The 15,688-nt window shown below is 33.5% G+C and overlaps 1 protein-coding gene across 4 annotated transcripts in view; it reads left to right on the forward strand.

Moving 5' to 3' along the window:
- Positions 1-15,688, forward strand: part of IRSp53 (Insulin receptor substrate 53 kDa) — a 155,754-nt gene that overhangs the window by 78,626 nt on the left and 61,440 nt on the right. For 3 of the 4 annotated variants that reach the window (XM_053751167.1, XM_053751169.1, XM_053751170.1), the window contains exon 2: positions 3,213-3,265. The exons of the other annotated variant lie outside the window; for it this stretch is intronic. The gene's annotated coding sequence lies outside the window, so the exon portion shown is untranslated. The remainder of the gene's footprint in view (positions 1-3,212; positions 3,266-15,688) is intronic. 4 annotated transcript variants of the gene reach the window in all.

Here is a 15,688-nt window from a genome sequence, read left to right on the forward strand (position 1 = left end):
CGTGTGTCAGTCGAATTACCAGTTATAGGTAACTGGAATATAGGAATATTCCTAGGCCAAATGTAGGTACATTATTATCTAACCAACCGTATACTAACCTACGTTACTAATATTTGTCATTATTACATATAGGTTTACAGTTAAAAAACAGTCTTCATGAAATAAATTACTTACAATATTCATAAAACATTGCATATCGATGCGAATTCAAGAATGTATAATAAGTTTACATACCGATATTGGTACGAATAGCATCTTTTGTTTTATATCTAAAATGGTTGTAGCTATAACCGTTAGCTAGATGGTTGGAGGAAAGACCAGAGATCAGCTAGCATGTGTTGGCTCGTTACAATCCTCCAGGGAGCGACTCGACCATCCGTGATCGTCGTCTGCGAACCAGGGCCGGTTTCGGGATTTTTTAATTTGTATTTCGTCCTACATACAGTAGGACATCGTTAATGATGTAATAGTTGGCGTTTTTCTCGGTAATTTGTTTGCAGCTACAGTGCGGCCAGATTTGGTAAAAAAGCTGACAAGAAAAATAACTTGAGAAAGTATGATTGTAATTTTTTAAACTATATTTTGACTTAATATTATTGTGCTTGTAAATTTTTAAAATTATATTTTGACTTAATGCAACGATTAAAGTTTTGCAACTTTAAAAAAGGCGCAGATGGAGTAAATTACGACCGTATTTTGTCATATTTACAACTATTATACATATTTATCATACAATCTAAAACAAGTCGATAAATTTATATTTCAAATTTCATCCGATACAGTAGTGAATCCGAATCCGGGCAAGCGCGAAATCCGGCTGATCGGTTCCGGGCATCCGGGTTGTCACCCGGGCGCAGGTAATTCCGGACTGTGCGGTGGCGGCGGCCGCAATGTGACGGACGCTTTTAGCGGAATTAAAGCGCATAACGAACATGCACATGTTTTATTGATAAACTTCACAAAAAAATAAAGGATTCTCTTTGCGACTATGATTTTGTACAGCTTTTCGATTTCCAAGCTTTTAAATGTTTTGTGTGGAGCTGATTCGTGCAATTCATTTCAGTATTTAATAATACCAGCCTATACCCGCAGTTTTACTCGCGTTTCTCATGGGACTGTATAGAGGTAAATTCAAGAAGATTATTTAGTTAAAACGTAAAAAGGTAACAAACAAACTTACTTTCGAATGTATATTATTAGTTGAGAACTTCACTCATCAATCATACACCTATTTTAGTTTTCAATCTTTGTTATACAAAAATAATTTTATAACTATAAGAATATGTGAGTATGCGCAATGTTTCTATAAAATACATCTGTTAAAAATAAATAATGTAGGTACTCAACATCTCTAATTATGTATATTCAAGTTCTTAAAAAGCTATAAGCACATAGTTAACGACGCGTTCTGTCTGTCAGTTTCAAAAGCTTTTACCTTTGTCGTCAGTGTCGATAAATGTACTGAGTCGTGGATCGTCTTTACGACCATATAAACGAAACTTCTTCTAAATAACTTTAAGTGTATGAGAAGGTACCTTCGTTAAAAGGCACCGGAACACAGCTGATGTCCTACAGATGCTAAAGAAAGAGCTAAGAAAAATATCTTTATTTATCTTTTAACTTCAGATACCATTATCGGATAATACAAAAATTAATTTCAACTTAAGATATAATTATGAGATAACATAATAAATTAACATAATAATACTTATTATAACATATAGGTATAAATGTTACATAATGTAAAGCAATAAACGTGTATCAATGTAGTCCGTATTTATGAGGTTGGTACTGGTAGGACAGAAGACAGAATGTAACATAATATGTTGCATATGTCTAATGGTCTGGCGGTTTTGACAATTTTAGATTCCGTTATTTTCAAGTTTTTTTTTAATTTTACAATCGCTGAAAGAAGAAATAAACTACTCTCTTTCGCTGTAGTCTGTAACAAATCTGCCACATTCGTACAGCATATTCTTAACACAATATAAATTTCGTCCTCTTAAAGTTGAGATTCTGGAATGAATAAAGCTCCGTTACTTTAAACACGCTTCTGGTTAACGTCATTAGCATAATGACACCTTTTAGCATAATAACCTCATCAGAGATACCTGTGATATAATATTTGTACCATTTTCGTGTGAAGGTTCCGGCACGTTTTATAGCCGTGGTCCTTTTATTCATATCACTTAAGAAAACAATAATATGTTATGTAGTCAGTATATAATACACATACTGCAGCAACTGGCGATTTCCGCCCTAGAATAGGATACAAATGCAAATACAACGTCGCGTACTTACCCCTTGCGGGGAAGACAGGGCCAAAAGTTGCGAAATATGCTAGCTACATTGGTTCAAAGTTGCTAATTACATTCAGTTATTGGAACTGATCATAAATCAATTTTACATTATAAACAACGTGATGGATTCCATTCGCTGATCTGTGAATGACGTCAATTAGAGATTAATTAAATAAATTCTCTTTGCAACATCCCGGCCATGTTAGGGCTTCGTAATAAATTGTTATTGGGATTTGTGTTTGACAAGCCGGGAATACATTGGGGGATGGCAGTCTGTGAGTTTGTGATTAGTGTGTGATATGCATTGTTATTTTAGATGCTTGATGTTATGCCGGCTGCACACTATCGCGTAGTTTGTATAAGAGCTTTATTTACCGCAATGAAAAACATTCAATGTATGCCGAATCCGCAAAGGTTGACGAACTATTTGCCGATAAATTCATATCATTTGTATGGATTGTTGCTTTTTACAAGCTTTTATTTAATTTGCAGTGTATGTATGTCCTTAAGCCTCGAGTGGAATGTTGCAACTCAATTTTGAAGCAGATATTTTCAACCGATTGAGCAATTTTGTACATACGTTTAGTTTGCATGATTGTTGATAAGCATACGACGTTGTACCCAGGAACGGCCAGACGTGGGAACTCCTAAATTTACTGTACGGACATGATTTTTGTCACACATTGAATGTATTAATAAGATCTCTCTGACAAAAAAAATATCCGTGCCATAGTTTTGGAGTTTATTGCAAACAGACAGACGTGGCGAAGGACTTGTTTTATAATAGGATGATTTTATACCAGAAACATACAAATGTTCAGACAAAGATTTGAGTCACAACCGAGAAAACAGCTTTTAATTGGCTCCTTAAATTATGTAACAACCATCCTAATGAGACATAAATTGTTGCAGGTATTCCACGCCTTGGGAACAAGACGTGATAACTACGTTGGAAATACATTCAAGTGAGTTAATATATATGTATTTTCATAAATATTGCTCATTCATTTATTTCTAGCGTCTCGCGTTGGCTTCGCTCGGGTAAAACCATAATAAAAATTCCCCTATCTCTGTGCTAAATTTCATCAAAATTGACATCAAATTTAGCAGTAGTTTTTGAGTTCATTCATTACCAAAAAATACAAACATTCCTCTTTATAATATTAGTATGGTTGTCTTTTAGTTACTTATTATATTCAGTAAAAAACCAAGTTGGTGGTTGTTCAAGTTAAAATTGATAAAGCCACTTTTCAGTAGTATGTAGTAAACTCATCTAATAAATGAGTTTGCCCCCGTTTTAGTAAAAACTGGGCAAATACCGGGATAAACCCATCGATGGTTACACAGCTATCCCTTTAACATTACATATATATAAATTGGTAGGTACTGCGTAACTGTGCTACAAATCAGCTAGCTGTAGTTAATTACATAATGCAATACACCGAACGTGCCGCGCAAGCACATAGCCCTGCGTCCTATGTGAGCGACGAAAGGCATAAAGTAGCGCAATGCAGCGCGATACGTCATTATCAAAATGTATGTACTTGTGGCCATGTTACTCACCTACCAATAGCTTCACATCGCGTCGTGCTGCTGCGTTCCGTCGCTTACATAGATCTCGACTAACTTTCATCGGTTTTAAGCGAATTAGGTAACCTGATTAGCAATATATTCTACTCAGTATATATTCTTATATCACGTCATGACTGAACGTAAATGATGACTATATACTTCGAAATTCAAATAGGATAATACGATACGAAATTTATTAATTGTTATATGTCCTACTAATGTTATATATGCGAAACTATGTGAGGATGTATGAATGTATGTATGTTTTTCACGCAAAATTTACTGGATAGATGGTTATAAAATTTGGTACACGGGAAGAATATAACTAGCAATTACTACACATAGGGTACTTTTTATTACAAAATTCCCGCTGACTCGGAACTCCGGGCGGCAGCTAGTAATTTATAAAATTTGAATTTGATACATGTTGTTAGAAAAAATAAACATGCCCAATTGGACAAGGCGCTTATATAGTTATAATTCCTGTCTCGGAAACTCTCATTATCTCTAGCTCATCTTTACTTCCCGCAACACATACAAGTAGTAACTGCGGTCTCACTAGACTGTGAAATTCGTCATGCTTCATGACCATTTCTGCTTTTTTAATAACATTTTTAAGAGGTCGTTTCGTCTAGTCATCACATAATAATCATAATAAGTAGAAAGTTTAGAGATTAGTTATTATTTAATTTTATTGAACAGATGTCTATAAGTATGAAAAGCGATGGTCTGTGTGAACGGCCCATAATTTAAGTATGGGTGAATTTAAAATATCCAATATCTAAAGAAAACAATGCTGCCCTAATTATTTTATTAATAATTACCATTAAATAAATGTAGGTATGTAGTTTTTATAAAACTATGGGTAGCGGGTGACAATGTTATTCGAAAGTTATATAAAAGTTGTTTAAAAAAAATATTTAACATCCGCTCAGAGACGAAAATAGCAAAACAAAAAACAAACTGAAAAAGTATTTTGAGCACGTTCACCCCGGCAAGCCGTGTACCCCAACTGAATTCGTTAATTCCGAAAAATGAGAATCATTTACTGCAAACCCAAATTTTACTGCAAACGTAAGTACACACTACAGTAAACTTAAGTACAATACAGCATCCTGTATTGCACAAAAGTAGATATAAGTTATATACAACAATGTATCTATAATTATGAAGTTTAAACATGGGAGTAAAATGCGCCCTTTGTGACCTTTTTATTAGCAATCTTACTATCAGTTATTTTATTTTTCCCGTCAATTTTTCATTTCCTTCTAGTCAAGTTGTTAGAAGGGAAACAATAAAAAGCCCATGTTACTACCGTGACTACCTACTTAAGCAAAAAATCAAAACAAATTATATTTCCAATAAAGCACGCAACATGCGGCTTGTAAATAATTTCTTCCAGGCAACAAAAAAATTACGTACGTCTGTGCCGTGCCGGCGCCGCTTAGAATCAACGTCAAATTTAATAGTGTATCTCACCATTATTCCAATTTCAAAACGTTCTATTTATAAAAAAAAATCGTGGAAATATCATATTCACTTTCTAATTCTAGATAATTAAAAACTAAAATTTTAAATTTTCATTAGTAATAAACTGCGACAGTAATAATTTTGTATAGCTTATATTATTATATTATATATATGATGATGACTATTCTAAAGTAAAATGTTTAGCCAAAATGTTAAAGTTAATTAAGGCAAGATCAGATTACAGTTCAAGTCAAACGCTTCATTTTGCTAATTAAATGAGATAGCATTATCAACGTTGCTTTTAAATAGTAAATTAGGAAATACACGACAAGTCGCATCCGCCGTCTCATCAACGGGTCGACCAATTTGTATCTACCTAATTTAATTTCGTAATTTTAACTGAATTAATGTTGTATTTCGAATTTTAACTCTAATGAAATTGAGACCTACAATGTTCAATGTTTTTGATACTATGTCAACATTTATTTGAAAACCAAACATTTGGTGCTTTATACAAAGTTTTAAATTATCTAAGTTATTTACATAATTATCAATCAGCATAAAGTTTTCATGGCCATTTCAATAGGTACGACTTTAATCAGATGCGTAACTGATATTAATATGTGAAATATTCGCATATTGTTACAATAATAACAAATTGAAAGAAAGAAAATAAATTTACATGATAAACCATTTACATAGCACGGTACATTAGATAATAGTTACTGGGTACATGAATAATGATTGTATCATGATCTTAGATCATTAATGGTTTCCGTTCAGCATAATGTCATGGCGTGAACCATAACGCTAGTCTTCCACCGTAGCAAGTTTTTAAAATGTTTATAATTAAAAACCTATAAATTTAAAAATGTGAGCAAAGATCAGCTCAAAATTAAACAAAAAATATATGAAAATTTTATTAATGACGAGCATTCAAGTACAGACTACGAACTGACATTTCATAACAGACGTTAATAAAAATAAAAAACTTAATTAATCGTCATTATTCACATCGTCGGACTGCATTTTATCGCCCTCGTCCATTTGTCCTCACGAATTTATAGTGAGCTGTATCTTGTTGGTCGGTTGTACAGTCAACCACTTGTGAACTCATCCTGGACTAGCGTAAAAAATGTATTTAATTTTAATAATGTTCATAACAAAAATAAATTGGCATATAATTGTTTTAAACACGCATTTCTCCTGTTTTTCTCTATGCTCTTTCAACTCGTCTCTTTAAAGCGGTTATACAGGACTCATTGCGATTTTTCAAAACAAAAAAAAATCTTGAGGTGTTATGGAACAGTTTAATTGTATTTTTGTATAGTGATTAGAAAATGTAAATGGCTTAATTGGTGATTATATTTTACCCAATTTGAAGCAAATTTAATTTAAAAGAAACTTCGTTATTACTAGATAGATTTCTAGAATATTTCTTATAGAAAGAAGCATTGAAAAATTATTGAAATTTGATAAAGACGCTACTTTTCCTGCCTTGTTCAAATCTTCTTGGAAGTGTCTAATTACAGTGGTGGAAGTGAGTTTGCAATGAATTTTTGTGGATTGATGTTCTGCTGACCGTACCAAACAAATGAGTGCGTTCTATTTGATACATGTGAATGGGATCGGAAAACACCCGGCTACGTATAAAACGAAACCAACTAAGTACGTTGGACTGTGGCGGGAAATGATGATGATACCTAAGGATGATACATAAGATATTTATTTATATACTTTTTTTTTATTTGGTAATTATTAATAATTCGTTAAAAATATGTTATATTATTGGGTTATTTAAGTGCTAATTCAAACAAAATTCGCAATTTCGATTCGTTGTTTGTTTAGTCAATGGTACAAGTGTAACTTATTTAAAAAATGTGCAGTATAAGTATATCTCTATCTATATACCTAATCACCAGGTCATATCCATAAAATCTAAATAAATATTATATAAGAGTAGACGTAGGTAACTAAAATTCTGGTAATTATTTTAAACGTAATGTTAAAATATTTTCAAAAGCCCATTATTGGGGTGAAGCCTTATTTATTGCCAATCTGAATTCTAAACGTAATTACAATTTTGTAATACGAAACTGACTAAAACTGTATTCAGAACAGTGAATACACCATACATTCCAGAGCTTAGCAATTTAATCACATTAATGACTTTAATAAGGACCGGAATATCGTAAAGTGTGAAAGACCTTTAGTTTTCGGCGGTTTAATGTACTGGGGTGCGATTCAAAGGTATTGTTCGTATGTAAATTTATTTGGCTGCAAAGCGTTGTTTCTAGTAGGCATTTGAATTAGTACATAGTTAACATATAGTATAGAATTGGGTAGTTAATAAAAGGTCAGAAAATTGAAAAATATATGTATAATAATAATAATCCCAAATACTTTATTTGGGATCATTATTATAATTCATATATTACTCACTGTAACAATGCAGTTGGATACGTGCTAAAGTTGGTTGGAAAGTCCACTTTCAAAAAGTACTTATTAGTATATATAATTATTAGTTAGCGGACCAAGGGTTCTAATACTCAACGACTGAAGAAGGAACTAGATTTATTGTGATTAGAGTGTGAAAGATAGTTAATGACCTGACCTGGGGTTAAACGTAGCCAATGTTCCACCGCAGGTGGAGTGCGGGCTACAGCAGGTTATAAAACAAAGCTGTGTGTTTATTTCATGATGTTTAGATTTAAATAGATATAATGTAAAATCATCGAGCTTAACATTTTTTAATGTAAATTATACACCCAGTTTAACTACACCGGCATAGGTGGTAAACTCATTCTTACCAAAATGATAATATTTGTGATTGCGATGATTGGCTATCAAGGGACTAGATAATTGTTCCTTTTGGAATTATAGCGTTCTACCTGCACTAAAGGCATGAAATTAGGTGTAATAACCACATAAATTTATACATTTATGTAGGTAATATACTTCGATATTCAAATGAGGAAAAAGAGCCACTATTCTTTAAAACTAATAACCAAGAACAAAATGAAAATTTATTTTAAATTTATTACATTGTTTCGCATGTACTCGTAGCTGATCATAGATATTTATTTTTATTTTATTTGTATTTATAAATATTGAGGTTAGGATTAAAGTTCATGTTGGTCTTATCAAGTGGATATGTTTGAAATGTCACGTCTTGTTGTAAACAATGATTCACCTCATAGCCTAGAATCGCAATAGACTTTTTTTTCGTGTAGGCTTTTGTGACTGGCGCGTGCGCTTGGATGCACAATTAATTAGTAGGGTGTGATTGAAAGTTTGCTTCAAATCAAATTGGGAGGTCATACCTACAAGAATGATGAATGTGACCTGTTGGTTTTTTTTTTGCATAGAAACTTGTGGTTTTAGTGTGATTTGTATTAATACTTTCTTTTGTGTTCGAACTATAGTTAAATCCCGATGGTTCTGATGACGAATATGTGGAGTAAAGTACTAAAATGTGTGGTAGCCTAATCCTAATGACACAATCCTCATTTTTAAAGTCATTTTATATAGACTTAATATTGAGATGCGATTCAAATGCTACACGAAACGTTGTGTCCTGAACACAGAAAAACCCAATAGTCATTCAATTAAAGCAATATTGTAGCGGACGGAATAGGGCTCCAATAACATTCTCGTTCAACGGCCATTATTGCCAGTTATTAGGTCCGCCAGTTTATCGGCCCCAAACACACTGAATCCTAAACAGGGGTGGCGGAAACTAATAGCATTCATCTATTTAGAGGAAAGTAATCGAACTCTCATTTGCGCATCACTAACTGATCACCCTAATTCGACAATGAAATAATTCGTTATTTTATTATAAAAGTTGGTTTTGTACTAGCCTGTAAACAACTACCAGTCCGCGGGAGACGAGTCCCACTTCGGCAGTCCTTCTAAAAATCTCTATAAAATAATTTTTAAAACTAAAATTAGTATTAGTAGGAATTAAAATAAAATTAAAATAGAGTACTGTGTGTGCAGTTCAAATCAGCTAGCTAATAAAATCCTTAAACACAACTGCTCACTTATTTCGCCGGGTTCTATTACACTCCATCTCTGTTGACTGAAAACACTTGAGATTCTTTCATCCCTTAATAAAATCTGATTACTTTTGATGTACAACTAAGAATTAGAAAATTTAATCCGCCGAAGAATATCACCCCTGTAATTTCACCGCTATTTAGGACCTGTCCGGTTTCATTCTGTGAAATGTGTTGTGTTCCGGAATGAATGAATTAAAAGGGATTCCGAAATGGGCTGCTTTCTCGCTTATAATTGGTTCTTCTCCTAGGAGAATGCCTGTCCCGTCACTTTGATAAGCTGTGGTAAAGATAAAGAGTCGTTATTTGCTGTTACGAGAGACCCGCGGGAGTGCTGTGTGCAAGACTGATGGCAGTCTTTTCTCAAGTGAGTTAAAGATTCACGTACGACCTTGGTCTATTTATTTTAGCTGTTTAATCTACCTATGCTTCGTTTCTTTAATTTATGCAAAGTTTCTTATGTTTTCAAACGGTAGTCGTAACTTTTGCGTTGGATTAATTATCGATTGGTTCTAGATAATTATCTTATTGACCTCACTTACTCTCTGAGTTCAGAAGTTGGAAAGTTATGTACAAAGAGGTTTAGTTTCTTTCTATTGGCGTACGGAAACAAAAATAACAGAGATATATTGTTGAGGAAGTTCATTATCGGCCAGTAAGATCCTCTTGCGTTAACTTCTCGATCCAAACAATAATATAAAGCTATATTTCCTGCGGTTCTACCCGTAGCACTAAGTAGTCGTATCATGTTTATGTGAAACTACTTTTAACTCCGATTCACACAAATAAAAATTTATTTCTTAGGTCTACCTCATAAAGAACCTTTTTGAGAAAGCTGACGAATTCTGCTTTTCGAATTTTTACTTTCACTAAGAGTTGATGTGACATTATTATTATTATTTGTTTGACGACCTCGGTGGCGAAGTGGTAAAGTGCTTGCCTCTGAACCGAGAGGTTTTGGGTTCGATCCCCGGTCGGGTCATGATGGAACAATGACCTTTTTCTGATTAGCCCGGGTCTTGGATGTTTATTTATATATGTATTGGTTATAAAATATAGTATCGTTGTGTTAGTATCCCATAACACAAGTCTCGAACTTACTTTGGGGTTAGCTTAATCTGTGTGATTTGTCCTAATATATTTATTTATTTACATGAAGCCAGTCAGTATTTAATAAAAGTATAAATATAGATAAATAATCAGCTTTTATTGCACGCAATTGTGGCTGGCTGCGCATAGGTGCGTAGTTACACATGAATTTTAATTCCATACAATAAACGTGGGCCGCACCGGCGTTTAAGAGAATCTCGAATCTTCTCGAATCTCGTTAATATAAAACCAATTTGTATTTCACCTCAACAAGTAATCTTTGTTACAAAAATGCTCCGCACAGTCTCTTTGTTGCTAGACAAAGAAATTGAATTGGAGAATTTCTCAGTGAATTCGCGGCAAATGATATAAAAAGTTTTTAAAGCACTCGGGAACCGAAGTGAGAGTTTTTATGATATCATCGTTACTGCCGTTTATGATTTGATGTTTCGTGGCCTTAATCAAAACTTTGCTCATTTTATTATCGATTGGATTAAAAATATTATTCGTTTGTTATTGCATCTAAGTAGACATATTTAAAAACATCTATCTTTCATACTTATACCGAATAAATCCGAACATATAGAAGAGAATAAAATCAACGTTCCTTATACGAGTAATTAATATAATAATAGGTGACGCCACAGAAATTATAAACGCCTATTCCGACTTTTCATTATTTGAAATAACTGTATTTAGTTATGTTAAAACATTCAATAAAAATGAATCATTTGAATTGAACGTCTTTACAATAAACTGGTCATCGACTGCGCAGAAATGGAAATTGAAAAATCTTTTTGGATTTTATTCGAATTCAGTGCTCTTGTGCGACCAATGTGCGATGTTCGACGGTTCGCAATAAAGGTATGGTGTCTGAGTTGAACACTAAATCGAATAGTTCGGAAAAAGTTCGCCTATAGCTGCCATTAGTTTAGGGGTACTGTTCATCATTTTGGTAATATTCCAAGAATATTATCACTATTTGGAAAATCATTCCGAAAGTTTATGATACTATGTAAGAAGAAATAGTATTCACTATAATATTTTAGTGGTATTTTCGCCTATGTCGATAGGTTAACATTTTTCGAAGTACTTCAGACTAATTTGAATATTGGCATATAATAATTACGAAAACTGAATCCAAAGAGCCGGACAGCTAAATGCAAGTTCAGTTAACAAGTTTACTAACAAAGCGGATATTGATTGCACTGTTATCTATTTCAATTTCTCTAACCCCCGGTGCATAGCTGGCTTTTGGAGGCCGCTATTGAGGTATACACTATGGAAATTACAGAATCCGCACCAATTGCTATGACATTTTTATCGTCCGTCTTCCATGTGCAACAAAATTACAATTTATTGACTTCCTATTGATTTTTGCTTTCAGATCTTACCAACATATAATAAAATAAAATTTTATTTATTCTTGAAGCAATCTACTTTATTTTTCTGAATTCATAACTTTGACGTCATCGGTGGCGCAGTGGTAAAGTTCTTGCAACTGAACCGAGAGGTCCCGCGTTCGATTCCCGGTCGGGTCACGATGGAAAATGATATTTTATTGATTGGCCCGAGTCTTGGATGTTTATCTATATGTATTTGTTATTAAATATAGTATCGTTGAGTTAGTATCCCATAACACAAGTCTTGAACTTACTTTGGGGCTAGCTCAATCTGTGTGATTCGTCCTAATATATTTATTTCAATCATCTCGGCAAACGACCTTCAAACTCTATAAGTCAGAAAATTCTATTGATAGGCTGAATAATACTCAATCCAACAGCATCTTTCCATGTATTTTTCCTAAACGTGTGTATTTTGGTGTACCTCCTAGGCAATATATGGGTGGGCAAAATATATAGGTAATTTCTTTATTTCTGTCTACAATAAATTATTACCAATTAGTATTCTTCTGTGCTGTCGTTTATTGTGGCTGAGTGGGGCCCGGTTCCGCTGGTGATTTCCTTAATTGGTGAGTCTTAGCTGACGTCGCTCTTTGAAATTAAGTATCTATGCAACCGGGATGAGCTGAGCATGGAAGCATTGGACTGTATCAATTGTCGAGCATAATGCAAATTTATTCTCTCTCATCTGAGGGTTTTCCCGGTTTTTTAGCCTTAGGTTTTTTAGGTTCATATTCTAACAAAGTTATAAACTAGTTTTTTTTTAAACTTGTTATTCGATTACGTGAAGACGGTTGGGCCGATTTAATTTAATTTTTGTATGGAAGTGAATATTTTCATCTTGGTCTCATAGTCATTATTTACAGATCTGATGAAGGGATCCTGGAGAAATCGAGGGAACTCTTTGCATTTTATACAGCAGTGATTTCAAGAGTTTTCTAAAATATAATTTAAAACAAGCTAAGTCTATAGGCCCGTAGGGATGTACCAGTCCGATCACCAACTTACCGAATTTGGCTATTGATCGCACGGGTAATTGAAACGGATCGTGTCCGGATATTCGGGGCACGTCCCGAAGTTGTCCGTGCGCGGGACGTGGCCGGGTATACGTTATCGTTATCATAGGAATCAATTATCGACACGTGTTTAATAACTACTGAATGCATGGACAGGTTCGCTAATGTTTGCCCTTCATTACGTATCTAGTTAAGAAATAAAATATATTTTTTGCTTAAGAATACAATATCGGTTACCTATATTGATAATCTGCTATTTTGAGGATCTAATATTTTAAGAATGTAATATTATGCGAATCAATCTATCCTAATAAATCAATCGAAGTTTAAAATTGTTCTTTTGGAGTGGAGCAGGATATGAGCACAGATGGTTTATACCATCTGTACTCCTTTTCCTCACATCTTTTTGGTTATTGGTTATATACCTATTATATATTTTTTAATTAGGTGTTGATATTCGTTGGGGAATGTGCCCCAGTTCCTAAAATTTTGACTTACCAATAAAATATTTTGATAAAACTATAATGCAACATATCAGAATTTTCGTGCTGTCATAATATTCTTATAAACTTTTATTTTATTATTATTTGCGATATTTGTGCTCTGAATATACTTGAAAAAACAATGCAATAACCGGTATCGTTATTGGAAAACACGACATCCTATCTAACCTATTTCATCGCTAAACATGGAAGGATTTTTTGCGGTATAAACGAGTTAAATCAACCATAAATTTGCCCCAAAATGGGCTCCTCGAATAAGTTATCATCGGCAGTTAGGAGAGCGGAGCGCGAATTTTATCATTCGATAAAACTCGCTTTTCAGACACAATATCTTTACAAATACGAGTACTTACCTAAGGTTGGTTTCACAGTCACTTGTTTGGGCCAACGTGTAACAAGCGTTCAACGGAACGAATTTTTTTCGAATCGCACCTTAACTAACTTATATTTCATTTAAGTCTCTGGTACACAATGCAATGATTAGTTCCTTGAATTATAAAAGGCAAAAAAGGCTAAACTTTTTCATTTAACACCAATTTGTAAATATTCATGTTTTTTGCCAATATTTTTTTTCTCTTGACTTAATAGTTGCGTTTCATACTCAGCGCTTTTAGGAATTCTTGAAAGTCCGGCAATGCGTTTGTTTCTGTTATTGCAGTTGTTTCTGGGCAGATCTCTTACCATCAGATGACCTGATTGCTCGTTTGCCTCCCTAGTCCATAAAAAATATCAAGCTATTCAAACGTGTGAGAAACGAGCCTTAGTAGGTACTTGCAATAATTTAGCTATTTATTCTCAAGTACGTTTGTCGATTCTTGAGTATATTTTGAAGCAATATACAAGAGGATTGGTGAAGATTATGCTGTATGTTTGGAAATTGTTGCTATTATTATAAGATCTTTTTTATGAGGAATGTTTCATTGGGTTTGTGTGTGATTTCATTGGATATACTTAAGTAAGATCTTTATCGGGAAGTATAGGAATGACATACCTAATTATAAAATTGTTTAAGTTAAATTTTCCGAATTTGTACATAAATGCCTAGGTATGCATCTCGGTAAGTTTTCGGGTTCAAAGTTGAAAGCAAGTAAAATTTATCTGAACTAACAATGACTTAATTAATGATATTTCAAATATTGTCATATCGTGCAATGAAGTCGGTACCTGAATCAGACGCCGCACAGAGTTGCGGATCAGCTCCTGAGCGTTCAATATCAATGCAATATGTGCAGGTGACGTATCTTGAAGCTTTGATTAGACTGGATGTGGAACAAGATGGAATTAGGGTTGCCTTCGCTTAATAATGTTCAAAGTTTACATACTCTCTTTTATTTTTTATGATTACCTAATACATATGGTTTATGGTATATGGTGTGGTCAAGATTTTTAGAAGATTATTCACAGGTACTACAGGTTACGTTTTATCTCTTTTATTAAGAGTAAATTTTACATCCCACGCGGACCATGGCCAGGCCAAGCAATAAAAGAAAATGTCAAATTTATTATAATCATTATTATAATAAAATAAATGTTAAAATGTGCCACACTTAGAATTAGAATAAAAATAAACGTAATCTGCAGCTGAAGACGTTTTTCGAGAACTCCGCCATAAATCTTAATATTAAATCATAGACATGAACGATTGATCACTATTTCTAAATTCCCTGTACACTGCAAATGTACTCAATATTGAAAAATATATTCTAAGTAAGTTCAGACTGAACTTGCTTTTTAATAAACCTAGTCATTAATAATACAACAATAAAAATGGCTAAATATATTATAATAAAAATGGCTAAATATATTATATTATATTACATACTTCGAAAAATTGGCCTTTTTCTTGTTAAATAAATACTCTCTTTTCATAGATTTTTTATTATTTATTTTGGCACATCATTATACAGGATATTTACATTCAACAAACAAATTTTAAGTACTATAGACAAAAACAGTGCCGAATCTTATTTAAGTTCTTATATAATTACGTTAAAAACGTTAGTTGTAACAATCTCACAATGTGAATTTATAATAGCGGTGGTAGCAACCCTAATCGCATGTACCAAGCTGACGCGCCGACAAAAGCGCGTTAATGAGGAAATCGTGTACCAAACACTACGTCTCGATCGGATTCAATGTGATTGAGTGAAAGTAAGCATTCAATTGTAAGGCAGAACCAGTGCGGTATGGAACAAATATGTATTACCTCACATTAGTATTCAGATTTCACATCATTATAATGGCTTTTCCCGCATTTGTTGCTTCCACGTCATA

Source organism: Plodia interpunctella, chromosome 11 (genome assembly GCF_027563975.2).
Source record: "Plodia interpunctella isolate USDA-ARS_2022_Savannah chromosome 11, ilPloInte3.2, whole genome shotgun sequence".
Lineage (NCBI taxonomy): Eukaryota > Metazoa > Arthropoda > Insecta > Lepidoptera > Pyralidae > Plodia > Plodia interpunctella.